This window comes from Rhinoderma darwinii, chromosome 2 (assembly GCF_050947455.1).
Source record: "Rhinoderma darwinii isolate aRhiDar2 chromosome 2, aRhiDar2.hap1, whole genome shotgun sequence".
Taxonomy (NCBI): Eukaryota; Metazoa; Chordata; class Amphibia; order Anura; family Rhinodermatidae; genus Rhinoderma; species Rhinoderma darwinii.
The window spans coordinates 442,220,820-442,243,905 of record NC_134688.1 but is presented as its reverse complement, the minus strand read 5'-3'; positions in this window follow the sequence as shown (position 1 = coordinate 442,243,905).

Here is a 23,086-nt window from a genome sequence, read left to right as displayed (position 1 = left end):
GGTGGGTGAAAACCCGTTCCCATCAGGACGCAGACGGGTCAAAGAATGCTGCAGAAGGAGTGTGCATTAAATAGTGATAGCCCCTCCCACTAGTCTTGAGGGGAGTGGCGAACTAAGTGCTCAAAGGTGTGCGATAAATGAGTGTCAGTGTAGTGCTAGGGTGTGAATGGATGGTAAAAAATAAATATGTATGTATGAAAGTGTCAGAACTGTGTAATAATGTAATAATGTAATCCCCCTGTAGATCGCACCACACCCAGCACCCCTGTAGATAGCGCCACACACAGCCCCCTGTAGATAGTCCCACGCATAGCCCCCCTGTAGACAGCACCACACACAGCCCCCCTGTAGACAGAGCCACACACAGCTCCCCCTTGTAGATTATGCCACACACAGCCACCTTGTAAATAGCACCACACAAAGCCCCCTGTAGATCACTCCACACACAGCCCCACTTGTAAATAGCGCCACAAATGTCCCCCCTGTAGATAGCGCCACACACAGCCCCCCTTGTAAATAGCGCCACACACATCCCCCTGTAGATAGCGCCACACACAGCCCCCTGTAGATAGCGCCACACACAGCCCCCTGTAGATAGCGCCACACACAGCCCCCTGTAGATAGCGCCACACACACACACCCCTTGTAAATAGCGCCACACACAGTTCAGCGGAACCTGGAAAACAAAACAAAAAAGTTTGTAATATTTACAAGGGGTACTGTGTGTAGGTAGTGCCAGACACAGCCTCCCTGTAGATAGCATCACACACAGCCCCCTGTAGACAGCCCCCCTGTAACAGTTGTTAATAGTGCCGTAACAGTTGTTAATAGTGCCACACACAGCCCCCCTGTAGATCGCTCCACACACAGCCCCCTTGTAAATAGCGCAATACATGGCTACCCTGTAGATAGCGCCACACACATCCCCCCTGTAGATAGCGCCACACACAGCCCCTTGGAGATAGCGCCACACACAGCCCACTGTAGATAGCGCCACAGACAGCCCCCTGTAGATAGCGTCACACCCACCCCCCTTGTAAATAGCACCACGCACAGCCCCTGTAGATAGCACCAAACATAGTCACCCTTGTAGATAGCGCCACACACAGCCCCCCTGTAGATAGCACTACACATAGTCCCCCTTGTAGATAGAACCACACACAGCCCTCCTGTAGATAGCGTTACACACACCCCCCTTGTAAATAGCACCACACACAGCCCCCTGTAGATAGCGCCACACACAGCCTCCATGTAGACCGTGCCACACAGAGCTCCCCCTTGTAGATAGCATGACACACAGCCCCCTGTAAATCACTCCACACACAGCCACCCTTGTAAATAGCGCTACACATGGCCCCCTGTTGATAGCGCCACACACAGCCCCCTTGTAAATAGAACCACACACATCCCCCTGTAGATAGCGCCACACACAGCCCCCTGTAGATAGCGCCACACACAGCCCACCTGTAGATAGTGCCACATATGGTCCAGCGGAACCTGGAAGACAAAAAAATAAAAAGTTAGTAATATTTACAAGGGGGGCTGTGTGTAGATAGCTCCACACACAGCCCCCTGTAGATAGCCCCACACATAGCCCCCCTGTACACAGTGCCACACACAGCCCCACTGTAGACAGAGCCACACACAGCCCCCATTGTAAATAGCACCACACCCCCCACCCTTGTAGATAGCGCCACACACAGCCCCCCGTAGATAGTGCCACATAAAGCCCCCATTGTAAATAGCTCCACACACAGCCCCCCTGTAGATCGCTCCACACACAGCCCCCTTGTAAATAGCGCCACACACGGCTACGGCTACCCTGTAGATAGCGCCACACATGTCCCCCCTGTAGATAGCACTACACACATCCGCCTGTAGATAGTGCCACACAGTCCCCTGTAGATAGCGCCACACACAGCCCACCTGTAGACAGCGCCACACACAGCTCCCCCTTGTAGATAGCACCACACAGCCCCCATTGTAAATAGCGCCACACCCCCCACCCTTGTAGATAGCGCCACACACAGCCCACCTTGTACACAGCGCCACACACAGCCCTCCATGTAAGTAGCGCCACACATGGCCCCCCTTGTACATAGCGCCACACATGGCCCCCTTTGTACATAGCGCCACACAACCCCCTCCCCCAATGTACAGTGCCACACAAATCACTCACCCCTTGTACATAGTGTCACAAAACCACCTCCCCCTTGTACATAGTGACCCATAACCCCTTCCCCCTTGTACATAGTGCCACATAACCCCCCTCCCCCAATTGTACATAGTGCCACATAACCCCCCCCCTCCCCCCTTGGACACAGTGTCACACAACCCCCCTGAGTCCTCCCCCTTGTACTTTGTGCCAATCTGCTGCCAGAGTGGAGAGTGGTAGAGGTAGCCTACTGCTACTACTCTCCACTCTGCCTGACGTCACTCACCGTTAGGAGAAGGCAGGAGGTCTTGCAGTGGCCTTTTGACTGGGGTAGAGGCCGGCTCGGGAGTGTACCAGTCCAGTCACCAGACCTGTCACCTGACCGGTGAGGTCAGATGACAGGTCAGGTGACTAGACTGGTCCACTCTCAGGCCAGCATCGACCCCAGTCAAAAGGCCGCCGCAAGACCTTCTGCCACCATCTAACACTGATCGCTTCTGCCCGTCCGGCATGCAGGGCGCCTGTCAGCAGCGATCAGCTGTTTTGATACAGCTGCTCTGCACCCCGCTCTCTTCTCTACCTCCAAGTTGCACCCGGGGCACCAGTGGGACATTTTTCAGACCGCCCGGGACAGCGGTGAGAAACCTTGACTGCCCCGCCGGATCCGGGACGGTTGGGAGCTATGCCTGACGCTGTGGCGCCCAAAAGAGTGTGTCTGTGCCTTGTACTGCAGCTCACCACATTCTAGCCCAAGACATTCCAGCAGGTGCTGCTGCCCCTTCGCTCTGCTGATTGTTGGGGTCCCAGGTATAAAACTCCCACCAAATCATATATCAATGTTATATCCTAGAAAACCCCTTTATTATTTTTTGAATATCTTTTCACATGACACATGTAATTTAACATAGGTGTCAATAAATGTTCTATAAAACGTATGATGTATTAGATGTACATCTGGGCAATGCAGTGTAAGGAATGCCTGCCGATTACATTGCTTTTGGCCACTCAGCGGTGCTTAAAATAAATATAAACAGACCAAGAACTACAGTATAAATAAAACAAAGTCTCACCAAGAATTGTCCTTTATAATAATAATTTATAACACATTGGCCCACATTCACTAAGACAAATGTATCCTATGCCAGTCTAAGCAAAGGAGAGAGTTTGAGTGATTTGCTCACATCTCTTAAAAAATGTAGCACATTTAGAACCCTCTGACAGGCAGAAAATCTAATCTATGCTGTGTACAGGTATAGATTAGCACCTTTTTCCACTTAACTCCTTAAGGCAGAATGACGTACATGTACATCATCTGCCGGACTAGTTGCCACTGAATGACGGTCAGGTTCCTTCTACAATGGTCGGGATTGGAGGTAACTCACTTTCCAGCCATTTAACCCCTTAAATGCTTAGGTCAATAGCAACCATGGCATTTGGGTGTTTTGATGGAGGGAGGAGGTTCCCTCTGTCACTCATCAGCGGCCTGCGAACAAATAGGTTGCCATGGCAGCCCGGGGCCTAACAAATGCTTCCTGGTGTGCCACAACTGTATACGTACTTCTGTCTCCACAAGGAAGAAAAGAAAACCTGGACCGCACATCCACTTGCTACACTTGATCTATTGCGGCTCAGCAAAATAAAACGTACTAACATGAGGTTCTTGGTAAACATTTTGATCAAACTCTATAAGCCAACTTGCTACTTCATGGCGACCACTTTCAAGTGGGTCCCTTCTCTACTAAGTGTAGTATGATACTAGGAGTCCCTGCCTTCCCGCAGAACTGCTGTTCCGTGCTGAACAAAATTATACAGTACGAAACAGCAGGAAGGCTGGGACTCCTAGCATCATAAAATGTCTATGATGCCAGAAGTCCCATTCATCTGTACCGTGGTCGGGCCGGGAAATCCAGCCGACACTTGAACCATTTTTGCAGGACAAGTTGTAGTTTTTCACTGCATTATTTAATGTGTCATATAACGTACAGGGAAACGGAAAAAAATACGTTTTATGGGGTGAAATGGAAAAAACCCTGTGAATTGGGTTCCGTATTTGCAACGTACATCGTGCGGCAAAAACTACATGTTAACTTTATTCTACGGGTTGAAACGATTACGGAGATACCAAATTAGTATAGTTTCTTTCATGTTTTACCACTTTTATAAAGAAAAAAAACTTTGCATTAACCCTCACGTCATTTGTGCCGGCATAGCGCTGAGGAAAGCGCTCTATCATCGGCACTTTCAGTGTTCCTGGCACCACAGCAACCTGCTCACTGATAGTCGAACCAATTGGTTCGGCTACTGAGCATGTGATCACCATGATTAAGTCGACTTAACTTAAAGAGATATTCCAACAGTCCTGAAGGTTCTACAAATAGGTGAAAATTGTAAACTGTTGAGGGGAACTATGCTGTATCCTCACAAATCTCATCTTGAAAATGGTCTCATGTACTATAAACTGCCAGTTCTCATAGACACAATTTTTCGAGCCCACACAGATTGTTGTATTTCCCTCAAAAATACGTTAATTGGGTAAGGAGATCTCCTAATCTGTAAAAATACTCTCCTATGGTATGAGATTTTTGAATTTGGTACCTATTTAAACATTTAAAAAAAACAGCCTACAGGAATGATTTCACATTTTATGTCCAAATGTTTTTTATACAAGGAAGCTGATGACGTTCCTGTATTAATAATTTTTTGCTGCAAATACAATTTAGCACCCAGTAGTTCATCAATTGAAGGCAAGAAGACGTGGTGTCCTTGATCTGCTGTGAGTCTAATGGATGTGTTGTTAGTTTGTCATCTATTGAACAGACTAAAGTATTGCTGAATTCTGAATCCACACTCCCTACCATGGAAGCCACAGGTTGGGGACCTAGGTGCAAAACTATACAAGAACATTGGAAATTGCAATCTACAGTAATTGGTTGCTATGGAGAACACTGTTACAACGAGGACAGCTTTCAAAACTGTGACCCAGTTTGTCTGTCTTTCCTAGTTTTTAGACATCCTTCAGCAAACTTGTGATTACAATTGCCAATAAAACATTGATCTACTGGTGAATTTAAATAAGTTAAAGGAAATGAAACTTCTGGCACCTGAAAAATGAACAATACTAAACCCACTCCGTAGCACGCTATAATTTAAGATATGAAATCCGCCTTATTAATTTGCGGTTAGCAATCAAACATCTCTGTTGTATCTATATTCTCTGTACAAATGTAGCAATTGTAAGACTTTTTTTTTCTTTTGGGAACATGAAGTATATTAGTTCTCATAATTTTTGATCTCTTAATGCTATATTGTTATTGTACCTGCTGTCAAATAATACAATGGCTTGTTTTAGATATTATAAAGCTGCACGTTTTATTGAACCCAGTGAATCCCAGCATCCTATTGTGTATTGTGAATGACAATTACTGTACTTTGTGGAAAGGATATTATTGATTCAGCTCAGTCTTAAAAATAAAATGAGCAAACAAAAGAAATTACAGAAGATGGTCAGGAAAGATGGTGTCTACAGCAAAGACCTGAAGTCCAAAACAATTAGGAAATATTTTTTGATAGGCAGACTTCATTTATGCCAGAAATTATTTAATATAGTATCGGGCTTCAATAATTTATTTCAAGAATTGTTCCTGATGTATATTAACTTCTTCACTACTTAGGTTTGTGGCTACACTGAGTTTTCAGATTTCTTCTTTCTCAAGTCATTAAGAAATATCAGAATATTACTTTTAGGGCATTCCAAAAGCTGGACACCCATTGAAGATATGAATGATAGCAGCCCAGTTAATGGCCAGATCTCTAAAGCCCTGATTTACCTCTGCACCTTGCACTTTCATATTACAGAAATACCAAGAACAGATAATAACTGATTACATATAAACCATTAAAATCAAGTTATAGGAAGCCTATACAAATGCAGTAAGGGAGAATGGGAGCCAAAGGGCTCTGGATGTGTGCTTAGTGCCAGGATTCTTTTGTTCAGATCAAAAAGCAGAGTGACAGACAATATTATCTCCTGATATGTCTGAATATCTGTAGCAAGTTGCAGGTATGTGGACCTACTGGGCCACACCACTGTGACTGTGAGAGTCAGTAATGATAAAGTATCTGGAAGGTCAGAAGTGGGTATATGCTAGACAATCAGGGGGAAGCAGGCCTGTGCAGGATAATGAAGTTTGGCTAGGACACCAGACTGGAGTAGTGCAGTTGTCTCGGACACTGGACTTGGCTCGGACACCGGACTGTAGTAGTACAGTAGTCTCGGACACTGGACTGGAGTAGTGCAGTCATCTTGAACACTGGACTTGGCTAGGACACCGGACTGGAGTAGTGCAGTCATCTCGGACACTGGAGTTGGCTAGGACATTCAACTGGAGTAGTGCAGTAGTCTCAGACACTGGACTTGGCTAGGACTCCGGACTGGAGTAGCGCAGTCGTCTTGGACACTGGACTTGGCTAGGACACCGGACTCAGATGGTGAAGTCGTCTCGGACAGTCGGCTTGGCAGGGGCACTGGACACAGATGGTAAAGTGATCTCGGACATTCGATTGGCACGGGCACTGGATACAGATGGTGAAGTCGCATCGAACACTCGACTAGAACTAGACACAAATACTGGATACGGGAAACTGGATATAGCTAAGGTACCATTTGCAAGACAAACGTAGGGAAGACACATCATTGCTTAGGCAAGTTTGAAGTGCGCAGAGTCCTTCTTAAAGTCCCGGGTGTGCTGGGATTGGACAGGGACTAAGTTGCTGGTGCACGTGCTGGCTCTTTAACACCGGGAACGAGCGCACGCACACCCTAAGAGAAACAGCAAGGGGAAAGAGCAGAGTGTACTGGCGCGTCAGGAGGAGGGGACGCCAGCAAGTCCTGAGAGGCCTGCAGTCGCGGCTGCTGGTAAGTGGGGTATGCGGGCTGTCAGCGACTGTGGGCATTACAATGTCAAAGGATTGAATTCAGATGGAATTCCCATTTAGGGCTTTTTCAGACTAACGAATGTAAACTTGCACTTGAAAAACGGCTGTTTTTCACGTCTGAGTCATGTCCTATTTCCGAGTCCATGTCCGGGCATGTCCTAATTTTTCACAGGCCCTTCACACGGTCCGTTAAACAATGGCCGTGTCAATGGCCCCATAGAAATACATGCAGCCGCATGACGGTTGTCACACTGACTACATATACTTTCATATGAATAAAACCTTAAAGAGGATCTGTCACCAGGTCTGTAACGTCCACAGCCGCGGAGCGTCGTTCTAACTTACCCCCCAACGGCCGCGGCCATGGTCGAGTGAGTGCTGGGCGGCATCTCCCTCCTGAGAGACGCCGGTACTCACTTTCGCATCACTGTACTGGCCCCCATAGGGTGCTCGCCATCGGCCTTAAAGGGCCAGTACACGCACGTTAGAAATCTGTAATTAACCCATAATTCCACTGGACTATAAAAAGGGCTCTGTCCTTTCACTCATTGCCTGAGCATTGTGTTTACCCGTGTTAGTCTTGCAAATGGTGACTTAGTGTTTTCCTGTTTCCAGTGTTCCTGTGCCCAGCTACCTGTATCCTGTGCTATACCTGGTTTTGTGTCCTTGAAGAGTTGGAGTCGTGTACTGCTTGCGTCCACGGCTGCTGTGTTACACTGCGCCTGGTGTCTGCTGCCAAGGTCCCATCTGAGCCAAGTTGTTACTACTGTCTGAACTACCAGCATTGGCGTATTAAACACGCTACTCTGGCATCCAAATGGATGTTTAACACGTTATTATGACATTCCCTATTGTGTTATGTTTTTGTTCAATTTTATTGTAAAACATTGATGTTTAGCACTATGTATATTTATTGTTTTACCTTCTTGACCAACAATGGTATTTTTTTTGCAGAAGACTGAAGACTTCTCTTTAACCCCTTCAGGACACAGCCTGTTTTGACTTTAAAGACGAATCCGATTTTTTTATCTCTGACATTTGTCACTTTATGTGGTAACAACTTTGGAATGCTTATACCTATCCAAACGATTCTGAGATGGTTTTCTCGTGACATATTGTACTTTAGGTTAGTGACAACATTTGGTAGATAAATTCAATATTTACGTGTGAAAAACACCAACATTTTGAGGAAAGGTGCAAAAATTTGCACTTTTCTAAATTTAAATGCATCTGCTTTTAAAACAGATAGGTACACCACACCAAATAGTTACTATTTCACATTTTCCATATGTTTACTATATGTTGGCATTGTTTTTTTTTTTATATTTTTTCTTTTTCTAGGACGTTACAAGGTTTACAATTTTTGCAGCAATTTCTCACATATTCAAGAAAATTTCAAAATTTCAATTTTTTTTATCAGGGACCAGTTCAGTTGTGAAGTGGCTTTGAGGGGCCCATACAATACAAACCCCCTTAAATACCCCATTTTAAAATCTTCACCCCTCAAAGTATACAAAACAGCATTAAGAAAGTTTTTTAACCCTCTAAGTGTTTCACAAGAATTAAAGCAAAGTAGGGGTGAAATGTACAAATGTAATTTTTTTTTTAGAAATTCATATTTAATCTTTTTTTTTCTATAACAGAGGGTTTTACCAGAGAAACAAAACTCAATATTTATTGCCCAGATTCTGCAGTTTTTAGAAATATCCCACATGTGGCCATAGTATGCTTATGGACTGAAACACAGTCCTCAAAATCATAGGAGCACCTAGAGGATTTCGGGCCTCCTTTTCATTAGAATATATTTTAGGCACAACGTCAGGCTTGTGGGGCCAAAATAGTGGAAACAATCCCAAAAAGAAAACATTTGGCAAACTACATCCCTCAAGGAATTTATCAAGGGGTATAGTGAGCATTTTGACCCCACAAATTTTTTGCTGAATTTAGTGGAATATAACGTAGGAAGTTTCCATTTTTACAAGGCATAGAAGGACAAAAAAACACCACAATGTGTGAAAAGCAATTTCTCCTCATTATAGCAATATCCCATATGTGGTAATAAACTGTTGTTTGGACACACGGCAGAGCTCAGAAGGGAAGGAGTGCTATTTTGCTCTTGGAGCTCAAGTTTTGCTGCAATGGTTTTTGGGTGCCATGTCACATTTGCAAAGCCCCTGTGGGATCAGAACATTGGAAAACCCCAAAAAGTGACCCCATTTGCAAAACTACACTCCTCAAGGAATTTATTGAGGGGTATAGCAAGAATTTTGACCCCACAGGGTTTTACCTGACTTTAGTGGAATTAGGCCGTGAAAATGAAAATCAAATATTTTTTTTTCTAATAAAATGTAGTTTTAGCTCAGATTTTTCAATTTTCACAATAATTAAAGGAGAAAATGCACCCCAAAATTTGTAAAGCAACATCTTCTGAGCACAGCAATACCCCTTATGTGGCAAACTGCTGTTTGGACCCATGGCGGGCTTAGAATGCAAGGAGCACCATTTGGCTTTTGGAGCTGAAAAATTTTGCTGGAATGCTTTGCGGCGCCATGTAACATTTGCAAAGCCCCTGCAGGACCATATCAGTGGAAACTCCCAAAAGTGACCCTATTTTGGAAACTACACCCCTGAAGGAATTTATCGAGGGGTAAAGTGAGGATTTTGACCACACAGGTGTTTTGCCAAAATTAGTGGAATTAGGCCACGAAATTGAATAGCTAATTTTTTTTCAAGGAATAAAATGAGAAAAAGCACCCCAACATTTTAAAAAGCAATTTCTCCCGATTACGGCAATACTCCATAAGTGATCAAATTGCTGTTTGGACACACTGCAGAGCTCAGAAGGGAAGTAGCGCCATTTGGAGCTCAAATTTAGCTGGAATGGTTTTTGGGTGCCATGTCCCATTTCAAAGGCCCCTGCAGGGTCAATACAGTAGGAAGCCCCCAAAAGTGACCCCATTTGGGAAACTACACACCTTAAGTAACCTATCTAGGGATATAGTGAGTATTTAGAACTCACAGGTCTTCTGTAGAATTTATTGGAATTAGGCCGTAAAAATTAATATCAACATTTTGTCCACTAAGAAGTTGAATTTTTTCATTTTCACAAGGGATAAATTAAAAAAAATCCCCCCAACATTTGTAAACCAATTTGTCACGACTAAGGCAATACCCCACATGTGGTTATAAACTGCTATTTGGACACACATCAATGCTCTTAAGGGAAGGAGCGCAATTTGGTTTTTTAGAGTGGATATTTGACAAAATTAGTTTTCTGGCACCATGTTGTATTGAGCTAAGGCACCAGTACATAAATTTATCTAGAGGTGTAGTGAGCATTTTGACCCCGCATGTGTTTTGCAGACATTAGTCACAGTGGATGTTGCAGATTGGCAATTGCCATTTTTCCACTGATATGCCATTTCAGTGACCAATATGTTGTGCCACTAGAGACACACACCCCATACATTTTTAAGCGGGTTCTCCAAAATACAGTAATACAACATATGTGGTCATAAACTTGCCGTTTGGGCACACTGTCAGGCTCAGAAGGAGCGCCATTTGGCTTTTGGAGCGTAGATTTTGCTTGGTAGTAGTTTTGTTTGGGGTTTTACTGGTATTTCAGTTTATAATGTGGGGGCACATGTAAACTGGGCGGAGTACATCAGGCTAAATATAAGCGGTGAGGAGTACATCAGGGTATATGTAAGCTGTGAGGAGTACATCAGGGTATATGTAAGCTGTGCGCAGTATATCAGGGTATATGTAATCTGTGTGGAGTACATTAGGATATAAGTAAGCTGTGCGGAGTACATCAGGGTATATGTAAACTGGGTGGATTACGTCAGGGTACATATAAACTTGGCAGAGCACATCAGGGTATACGTAAGCTGGGTGGAGTACATCAGGGCATAATAGGATGATGTAATAATGGGGAGAATGAGTAATAAAATTAATAATCCATGGATTCGTGTAGTACGCTTTGAACCATTCTTTTATACACAGGCCGGGGTTTTTTGGGTAATATACGAAATATCTGCGCTCTAGTATTGCCTAATCTTTGACTTCTTCACTAGCCCTATAAGCAGCACAAGGCCCTAAAGTTTCCTCATCTCCGCTGCTTCTATGGTGTCCACCTGTGTGGTCTAGCAAATGATGATGTGGGGTTTTTAGTAAAAAAAACTACTGGACCTAAAAAATTAGTCAGGGCCGTCATTTAGCATCATTTTGCTTCATCGCGTTGAGTGTCAAAACATGTTACTTTTCCGTTGACGGAGCTGTGTGAGGGCTGTTTTTGTGGAACGAGCTGTAATTTTTATTGGTTCCATTTTGGGGTACATGCGATTTTTCTTTATCACTTTATTCCATTTTTTGGGAGACGAGGAAACCAAAAAACAGCAATTCTAGCTTTGTTTTGTTTTTTCGTTTTTACAGTTTTCACCGTGCAGTATAAACAACATGTTAACTTTATTTTGTGGGTCGATACTATTACATCGATACCAAATTTAGGCTATGTTCACACAGAGTTTTTTGAAGGCGGAATTTCTGCATCAAAATTCAGTTTGGAAGCCGCATTGAGCGCCGCAGGCATAAAACGCAGCGAAATACGCTTTCTCTGCCTCCCATTGAAGTCAATGGGAGGTCAGAGGCGTAAACGCCCGAAGATAAGGCATGTCGCTTCTTTTTCCTGCGAGGCGGTTTTACCGCTCGCGGGAAAAAGACGCCTACACCTCCCATTGAAATCAATGGGAGGCATTTTCGGGCCGTTTGTGACGAGTTTTTTGGCGCGGTTTCCGCGTCAAAAAACTCGTCAAAAAACTTTGGTGTGAACATAGCCTTATATAGTTTTTTTACGTTTTATTACTTTCCCACAATTAAAATATTATTTTCAAAAAAAAAAATCATGTTTTATTTTCGCCATATTCTGACAGCCATAACCTTCTTATTTTTCAGTTGATTTTGCTGTAGGGAGCTTGTTTTTTGCGTAATGACCTGTACTTTTGTGGGTACCATTTTGGGGTACTTGAGACTTCTTTATCACTTGTTATTAAAAAAAATTCTGAGACAAGGTGGCCAAAAAAATATATTCTGTCTATTTTTTTTTACATTATTTTACGGTGTTCACCGTGCCGTAAAAATAACGTGATATTTTTATATTACAGGCCATTCCGAACACAGGGATATGTACTATGTATAGTTTTTTTCAACTTATAAAGGACTTGATCAGGGAAACACGGCGATTATTATTTTTATTACTTAAAACTTTTATTTATTTATTTTTCTTAGGCCCCATGCACACGACCGTATTTTTGTCCACTGGCATATATACGGGTCCCTGGTCACACGTATTCCACCCGTAATTACGGACCCGTAAAAAAACATAATTTTTTTCTCTTGTTTTTTTACACTTACCTGGGGACAATACACTGCACTACTTATCTATTGCAGTGTATTGTAAGGGTATGTTCACACGGCAGCGTCCGTTACAGCTAATATTACGGGGCTGTTTTCAGGAGAAAACAGCGCCGTAATTTCAGGCGTAATGGCATGTTGAGGCGCTTTTTCGCTGCTTTAATTACGGACGTAAATGGAGCTGTTTTTCCATGGAGTCCATGGAAAACGGCTCCATTCACGTCTGAAGAAGTGACAGGCACTTCTGTGACGCGGGCATCTACTTACGCGCCGTCTTTTAACTGCGACGCGTAAATTTACGCCTCGTGGGAACAGACCAACGTAAAACCCATTGCTTTCAATGGGCAGATGTTTGCCAACGCTATCGAGCCGCATTTTCGGACGTAAATCGAGGCGTAAAACGCCCGAATTACGTCTGTAAATAAGCCGGGTGAACATACCCTAACTGTCATTTTCCAACTGACAGTTAGCCTCTTTGGTCCTTACTAGGCTTCCTGGTTGCCATAGCAACCATCGGGGCGGTGGGGTACAGAGTGAACCAGCTCCCTCTGTCAACCACTTCAATGCGGCGGACGCCATTGACAGCCGCATTGAAGGGGTTAAACGGCGGCGATCGACAGTTAGGGTATGTGCACACGCTAGCTTGCTTTTACGGCTGAAAAGACAGACTGTTTTCAGACGTAAATCAGCTCCTCGAATTTTGCGAGGCTTCTCTGACAGCCGTAAATTTTGAGCTGTGCTTCATTGAGTTCAATGAAGAATGGCTCAAATTACGTCTGAAAGAAGTGCCCTGCATATAATGTATATAAGTGTCCCGCATATAATGTATATAAGTGTCCTGCATATAATGTATATAAGTGTCCTGCATATAATGTATATAAGTGTCCTGCACTTCTTTTGACAAGGCTGTATTTTTACGCGTTGTCGTTTGACAGCTGTCAAACGACGACGCGTAAATGACAGGTCGTCTGCACAGTACGTCGGCAAACCCATTCAAATGAATGGGCAGATGTTTGCCGACGTATTGTAGCCCTATTTTCAGACGTAAAACGAGGCATTATACGCCAGCCTAACTGTGATCACACCGTTGCAGCGGGATGTCAGCTGTATATTACAGCTGACACCCGCTGAAGATGAAACGAGCACAGGGCGTGTCTGGCTACATCTACGTCAGATTGCGGTAAGTTACTTGCAATGCCGTCGTACCAGACCCGTGGGAAGGGGTTAAGAACATTTATCAAATCTGTCTCGTGCTGATTGGACAGAATCAGAGGTAGTGTAGAGGGCTCCACTCGGGGAGCATTACTGTAGTTAATGCCCTGTTGGCTAATTACAGTGAATTACCATATTGGGCACCAAAAGATTGGGGGACTATTAGGGTATGTGCACACACACTAATTACGTCCGGAATTGACGGACGTATTTTGGCCGCAAGTAGTGGACCGAACACAGTGCAGGGAGCCGGGCTCCTAGCATCATACTTATGTACGATGCTAGGAGTCCCTGCCTCTCCGTGGAACTACTGTCCCGTACTGAAAACATGATTACAGTACGGGACAGTTGTCCTGCATAGAGGCAGGGACTCCTAGCGTCGTACATAACTATGATGCTAGGAGCCCGGCTCCCTGCACTGAGTTCGGTCCGGGACTTGCAGCCAAAATACATCCGTCAATTACGGACGTAATTAGTGTGTGTGCACATACCCTTACCCAGAAACAAGGAAAAAAACGGCTCTGGAATCAGAGAGGGAGCGGGCAAAAGGTAATATATGCAGATTGAATGTAAGGACCTATGACAGATCCTCTTTAAGATTTATGTCAAATGATCAAATACTAAGCCTGGCTAATTTAATGCGCTAATTATCTGGAAATTAAATCCGAATATGCCTGTTTTTTGCAGCTAGTATGAATACTAGGATTCTTGTCACATTGGCGTGGGTGAACATTCAGATACAGTGTCTTCCACAGTATTTATCTGATATAACATGACAGAAACCCGACATTTCATTTATTCGCAATGTGCAAGTATTCCCAGAATATAATTGTAAGATGAAGGAAATTAGAGCGTGGAAGGAAACGTTTTGGGAAATGGGAAGAATATGCAAAGTCCATGCAGCTTTTGCCTTAGCTGGATTTAAATGCATGGACATAGTAATGCTTAAGGCCCCGTTCACACACAGTTATTTTGCAGACAGAAAATCTGCCTCAAAATTCCATGTGGAATCAATGAAATAGAATCAGTGGAATCAATTAAATAGATGGGTGGCGTTCTCGGAAGTTTATTAGTGCGGTTTCCGCGTCAAAAAAACTCTGTGTGAACAGCCCCTAAGGGCACATTCACACATGGCAGATTTTGTTCCAGAAATTTCTGTGCCTGAAAATCAGTTCTATTCAGAGTTGGCAACCTACTCTTAAATTATTTCAAGACAACTCAATCAAAAATTACTAACAGCTTAACATTTTTTTACACCCTGACCATTTTTTAGAAGCCGTGCACCCATACCACACCCTTAAAACGGCCTCAACATTATTCCTATTAATCACAAAGACCCCAAAATTAAAAGGATTCTCCAGGTGTTAAAGAAAATATTGTCAGCAGCATGTGAAAAAACCTACAATTCTTACCTGTAACATGCCTGCTGTAACGTCTATGGCCGTGGTCTGTCATTCTGCCATACCCCTGGACGACCGCGGCCATGAACATCCTGCTGCTGTGCTGCCTTGTCCCCCTGCGAGGCGCCGGCACTCACTTCCGGGTATTGAGACTGTATCCCGGAGGGTCCCCGCGCTCGTGCCCGTTCTTAAAGGGCCAGCGGGCGCACATGAAAATCATCATCATCAACTCACTTGATTTCCTGGACTATAAGAAGGCCACCACCCTTCTGATCCTCGCCTGAGCGTTGTTGTTTTCCAAAGTTTGTCTTGCAAATAGTCTCCTAAGTGTCTTCCAGCTTCGCAGTGTACCCCGTACCTGTATCCTGTGCTATCCAGTAACATCCTGGTCTACTGCCGTGCTGAGCTGTTGTCGTGTTGTGCTGCATCTCCACGCCTGCTGCCTGGTCCCAGCCGAGCCTGCCTTGCTACTGTCTACATTGCTTCAGGTACACTTTCTGGGCTATAGACTCTGTACCATACCCGTTTGGCTAGCTGCCATCCCGCTATGCGGTACGGCCCAGTGGGTCCACACCCCGCATCGTGACAGTACGCTCAGGCCATGGACCCCGCTGGTCAATTTAAGGGCATGTCACCCTCCCAAGCCATGCAGGCGGACATGCAGGATCTTCGAGCAAGACAGGATCAACTTCTTGTGGCAGTGGACTCCATGGCACAGCAGCTAGGGGCACTAGCTGCTTCCCTTCCTACCTCTATACAAGCTCCTCTGACAGACCCTCCTGCTACACCTCCCGGCGGTTCCGATCCTCGGTTCTCGCTGCCATTACCTTCTTGGTTCCATGGAGATGCAAGTACGTGCAGAGGATTTCTGAACCAATGCTATATCCATTTTACCCTGCACGCCCGAGCATTTCCATCCGACGGAACCAAGATCGCCTTTATTATGTCTCTACTTGCTGGCAAGGCTCTGACATTGGCGAACCCAATCTGGGAACATCAGGGACCCGAGACTCAATTCTTCCAGGGGTTTGTGCAGTTGTTTCGTACTGTTTTTACGGAGCCAGGACGAGTCTGTTCGGTAGCCACTGCTATCTTCAACCTTCGCCTCCTACCTCCTACCCTCAAGATCCCTAACTCCTTCCATGTCTCCTTGCTGAAGCCCGTGGTCCTGAACCGCTACTCTAGGGACTCCTAGTTCCACAGTGGCTCCTGGCGGCTTGTCAGGTGCTTTCGACATAAGGGAGATTCTAGCCCCCAAGAAGGTGGGAGGAAGGATGTTTTATTTGTTGGATTGGAGGGGATTCGGTCCAGAAGAGAGGTCTTGGGAGCCAGAGGAGAACATCGATGCCCCTGTCCTCATGAGGAAGTTTCCCTCCCGCTCTGGCCCCAAGAAGAGGGGGTGTAAGAGGGGGGGATACTGTAACGTCTATAGCCGCGGTCTGTCGTTCTGACCTATCCCTCGACGACCGCGGCCATGAACATCCTGCTGTTGTGCTGCGTCGTCCCCCTGTGAGGTGCCGGCACTCACTTCCGGGTATGGAGACTGTCTTCCGGAGGATGCGGGCGCGCGCTCGTGCCTGCTCTTAAAGGGCCAGCGTGCGCACATGAAAATCATCATCAACTCACATGATTTCCTGGACTATAAGAAGTTTACCACCCTTCTGATCCTCACCTGAGCGTTGCTGTGGTTTCCCAAAGAATTTGTTTTTTGCTGGACGAGTTGTACTTTATGTAGGTACCATTTTTTGGTACAAATACATTATCGTTTAATTTATAAACATTTTTATTTTGGCGAAAATAAAGAAAAAAAGCAGTTCCGCAGCAGTTTTATTTAATATTTCTATACACTACACCGATCATCATAAATAATGTTATACATTTGTTGTACAGGTTGTTACCGTCATGGTGATACCAAATATGTCTATATTAAAGTTTTGTGACTTATATTTAAAAAAAAAAAATTATTATAAAAAAATGTGTATTTCTATGTAATTTTTGTACTGTTTTTTTTTAATTTAACATTCATTTTTTAAAATTAAACTTCTTTTTTTAATCCCATAGAGGGATTTTTCATTTTGATTTAGATTTTTTAACTGTAATGTTCTGGTATATAGCTATATGCCAGTACATGAGCCTCTTTACTGATTGTACACAGGCAGTTGTTAGGGCACACCTCAGTATGCCCTAACAACAGGAAATCTGGTCAGACAGCCCTGGAGTCCTTCAATGGATCCTGGGCTGTCTGTCCAAACAAGTTATGGGCTTTGATTGCGTCACAGGGATTTTCTGTGACGCAATCAAAGGGAAGTCCCCCTCCTCTTATTCACTTTGAATGCCGCAACCAGCTTTGATCGCGGCATTCAAGGGGTTAATGGCAGAGTGTAGAGGTTTCTCTTCTCTCCACCATTAGAGCGAGGCTGCCGTTGCCCAGCTCCTGATCGCGCACGGAAATGGCTAACACAGGACGAGAAATGTGCGAAGTACCTGCCACTCAGGACGAGCATTCTCGTCCTGTGTCGGCAAGTAGTTAAGGGTATGTTCACACAGGACGGATACGCTGCGTAAAAGCACACAGGGTATTCCTCCTGGACGCCACAGGGAATTTCGGGCGAAAAACCGAAGTCAATTGTGGTGACGTTTTTTCGTCCGGAATGTCCGCTGCGGAAAATAGCAGGTAAAAAAAAAAAAAAAGTTTAGACTTTATACTTACCCATATCCATGGTGACATGTCCTCTGACGTCCTGCAGCCTGGCCTCCTGGAATGACGTTTCATCCCATGTGACCGCTGCAGCCCGTGATTGGCGGCAGCAGTCACATGGGATGAAACATCATCGCAGGAGGTCGGGCCGAAACAGAGAGTTCTGGGTATTTTTTTTTCTGAGTTGCGATATTTGCGGCAGAATCGCAGCTTTTCCGCCGCAAAAAATCTCAATATCTGAAATTTGTTGTAGCTTTTACCACCCATTGTATTCAATGGGGAAAACCCGCATCAGAAAACCAGCGATTCCGCAGCATAAATTGACATTCTGCGGATTAAATAAACGCATGGTAGGTCAATTTATGAATGGGTTTTCTTCGTTTTTCTTAAGCAGCGTGTGGAGATTTGTTGAAAACTCATCCACTTTGCTGTTATTGAAATACGCTGCGGATTTTCCGCAATGAAATCCGTTGTGGAAAAGTATTTAGGCTACGTGTGAACCTGGCCTAAAAATTACAGTCAGCAATGTTGTGTATGAAACAAGCAGAGAACAACACATTGTCATGATCATTTTAATTTATTTATTTATATCTTGTTTATACAGCGCTAACATATGTCGCAGTGCTGTACAGAGATTGTCACTATTTACATCTCCGCAATGGGCTCCTGTTGGAATAATGCTTATTTTTGTGGGTATTGTATCAACGACTTCATAATGTACAGTGCATTCGGAAAGTCTTCAGACCCTTTCACTTTTTTCACATTTTGTGATGTTTAGGCCTTGTGCCAAAATAAAAAACTATTCAAGTTTTCCCCATGATTCCGCACTTCAATACCCCATAATGACAAATTGAAAACAGAATTTTAGAAATTTTTGCTAATTTATTAAAAATGAAAAATTCAAATTTCGCATGGACATAAGTATTCAGAACCTTTGCTATGACAACTTAAATTTAGCTCTGGGGGCCTCTCATTTCTCAAGATCATCTTTAAAATGTTTCTACACCTTGATTGGGGTCCACCTTGGTAAATTAATTTGATTGGACATGACTTGGAAAGACACCACAGTCTATATAATGTCTCACAGCTGACAATGCATATCAGTACAAAAACCAAGCCATGAGGAGGAAAGAACTACCTGTAGAGCTCAGAGACAGGATTGTGCGGAGGCAAAGATCTGGAGAATGGTACAAAAAATTGTATGCTGCACTGAAAATTTCCAAGAGCACAGTGGCCTCCATAATTCTAAATGGAAGAAGTTTGGAACAACCAGGACTCTTCCTAGAGCTGGCAGCCCCACTAAACTAAGTAATTTGGGGAGAAGGGCCTTGGTAAGAGAGGTGACCAAGAACCCAATGGTCACTCTGGATGAGCTCCAAAGATCCTGTGTGCAGACGGTAGAAATTTCCAGAAGGTCAATCATGACTGTAGCACTCCACCAATCTGGGCTTTATCGCAGATGGTCAGAAAGAAGCTTCTCCTCAGTAAAAGACACATGAAAGCCTGCCTGGAGTTTGCAAAAAAGCACCTAAAGGACTCTCAGACTGTGAGAAACAAGGTTCTCTGTGGTCTGATGAAAGCCAGATTTAACTTTTTGGCCTCAATTCTAAGCGTCAAATCTGGAGGAAACCATGCACTGCTCATCACCTTCCCATCCCTATAGTGAAGCATGGTGGTGGCAGCGTCACGATGTTGGGGAATTTTTCAGCGGCTCGGACAGGTACACTGGTCAGTGTTGAGGGCAAGAAGAATGGAGCAAAGTACAGAGATATTCTTAATGAAAGCCAGATCCAGATTGCTCTGGATCTCGGACTGGGCCGAAGGTTCACCTTGCAACAAGACAATGACCCTAAGCACACAGCCAAGACAATACAGGAGTGGCTTAGGGACAACTCTGTGAATGTCCACGAGTGGCCCAGCCAGAGCCCTGACTTGAACCCAATCGAAAATTCCTGGAGAGACCTGAAAGTGGCTGTCCCACCACGGTCCCCATCAAACCTGACAGAACTTGAGAAGATCTGCAGAGAAGAATGGCCGAAAATCTCCAAATCCAGGAGTGCAAACCTTGTGGCATCATACCCAAGAAGACTGGAGGCGGTTATCGCTGCCAAAGCTGCAACTATGGACTGAGTAAAGGATCAGAATATTAAACATTACAAACACTCTGATTTCACTTTGTCATTACGGGGTAGAATGATGGGGAAATACTTACATTTTTTTTATTTTAGCACAAGGCCTCAATATAACAAAATGTGGAAAAATGTAAAGGGTCTGTAGACTTTTCAAATGCATTGTATATGGTTCCTTTCTCTAGGGTTGCGGTCATGTTGTTAATAATGTTCGGTGTAAAAAAACATACACACTGTAATGACGGGGGTTGGGAGACAGACAAGTGAGCCCTAATCTACCCGCCACTATGCAACGGGGTCCCTGCCTACTTGCAACGACCCGCCCTATGCAACGGGGTACAACTGGGCGACGGTCCCTACGCTCAATAAGTGCACGACAGACAAACAGACAAGGGTACACAGAGCTAGGGGGAGAAAGGGGCAGTTGCCCACGGCAACACCCTGAGCAACAAGAGAAGTGAACAAGCCGAGTCAAACCAGGAGAGTACGAGGTGCCAAACGCAGAGCAGAAGAGTAGTGAACAAGCCGGGGTCAATATAAAGCAAGGACAATAGTACAAGAAGCTGCAGCAGGGCCAGGAAACCAAACGAGAAGAATCACAAGCAAAGGAGGAACAGGAAAGGCAGGTATAAATAGACAGAGGGCTGGAGCTAGCTCCGTCTGGCCAGGCTGTGATAGGTTCTCCCACTCCTAAGCCTGCCACCCTGAGTGGTGGAAGATGGAGTCAGTCTCACAGACATAGAAGCAGGTGCAGACTGATTATCTATGGGCGTTAACCCCGAAGCTGTGCCTGGCAGATACTTTACACACACACTCTCACATAGGAGAAAGGGAGAACACAGGAAGAGATGCTCCTGTACGGAGACTGACAAACCTGCTGAGATGTTATACTGTAATTAGAAAAACTTCTCTTTCTCAATAAAAACAATTTATCTGTTAAAATTTATCTGCCCGGACAGTGTTTCGTGGCTTGTTTTCTGCAGGACGAGCTTACGTTTTTAATGGTACATACAACTTTTATTAAAAAAATTTGGGAGGCGAGGAGACAAAAAAACAGCAACGCTTGCATTATGATTTTTTTTTTCCTATGGTGTTCACCAGGCGGGATAAATAATATAATAGTTTAACCCCTTAACATGTCACTGGTACGTGACAGCAGATAAGGGGAAGTATAAAGCGGGCTCAGGGGCTGAGCGCATACCATAATCAGTGGGTGAGGGCTGTGTAATACAGCGGACACCTCACTGTAATGGACGGAATCAAAGATCACTTTGATTCTGCCCGTTTAACCCCTTAAATGCTGTGGTCAATCACGAACGCTGCATTTAAGTTATTAGAATCAGGGGGACACCCCCTCCAATGCACCTAATGAAGGCCCCCAGGTCTGCCATCTTTGTACCAAAGGTCACTGTCAGTATCACAATATACAGCAATACATTAGTATTGCAGTATATAATGCAAGCGATCATACGATTGCTGTTCAAGTCCCCTTGGGGGACTAATAAAAAAAAAAAGTAAAAAAACAGTTAAATAAAGGTTTTCTTAATGTTCCAGAAAAAAAAGTTTAAAAGGTTAAAAAAAAAAAAAAAACCTTTTCCAATTTTTCCCTAAAGCAATGTTAGAAAAATTAAAAGTTAAAATAACTGGTATCGCCACGTCTGTAAAAGTCCGAACTATCACAATATAGCGTTGCTTAACCCGCTTGGCATAAAAGAAAATATAAAAAATAAATTAATTAATTATATATGTATATATATATATATATATTTATATATATACTGTACATCATGCAAATTGCTGTTTATTGGTCACCCTACCTCTCCAAACAAATGGAATAAAAAGTGATCAAAGAATCGCATATACTCCAAAATGATATCAGTGAAAAGTACAGCTTGCCCTACAAAATCACACCGCTAAATTGATGGAAAAATAAAAAAGTTATGGCTCTCAGATTATGGCGACACAAAACATTATTTTTTTTTAGCAATTAGTTTTATTAAACATATCAATTTGGTATTGCCGTAATCATATCAACCTGTAGAATAAGGTGAATATGTCGTTTTTACCGCCTGATGGATGCCGTAAAAACAAAACCGCCCCAAAAATCGCGTAATCGCTGTTTTTTTTTGCTCAGTTCACCCAACAAATATAATTTTTTTCTGTACATTATGTGGTACAATAAATGGTGCTACTACAACTTGTCCCGCAAATAACAAACCCTCATACGGCTATGCCATCGAAGAAATAAAAAAGTTATGGCTTTTGGAAGGCGGAGAGGAAAAAACAAAAATTTACACATTTTAATTGGCCGTGTCCTTAAGGGGTTAAAATTTTTAACTTTCACGGATGCGGTGATACCAATTACGAGAAAAGTGTTTTTTTTTTTTAAATCTTTTAGTTAATCTTTTATATTTAGAAAATGTGATTCAGCTATTTTTTTGTGTCAGTCCCTCTAGAGGACATGTGTGTGATCTCTGGATTGCTCATGCAATACATGTAGAGGTTAATGAGCATATAACCATTGGAAAGGTTGTCAACAGGTGAATTAGTACAGTCCAGACTTTAAATTGAATCATCTTCTCCGAAGATTTTATTTTACTGTTCCTTCACAACAAAACGTACATTAGCACTAAAGACAATTACCGAACTTGATAAAAAGACATTACACAATCTCTTCAGCTTCAGGAACTTGTTTTTCATTACTTGACTGAAGGTAGAAAGTGGCTGGACACTTTTAAGACATCTCACAAAACCACAATCAATTACCAAAGAAACCAGATACATAAGTGATAGAGCTTGAAGAGAGGTTATGACAACATTATCGTTATACAAGCTCTACAGAGAGTTCAGAACCTTAAGAAATACTTTGATTTAATGATTTCAAAACCTGAAGAACCTTTCATGATTTCAAAGAAACAGACAAGTGCAATACTGCGGAGTACAATTTCTGGTCGATGGACTTTACTTAAATAGATGTTATAAAATATAAAAATAAGAATGGGAAATAACCAAGTTTAGGCATAAGTAATTGGGATTTTTATATGCTGGTTTTGGTACTATTTCAAGCGTATCCGGAACACAAGAAATACATAAATCTCCGCTTCACACAATGGAAACATATAAAATGTGATGTAGATAAGAAAAA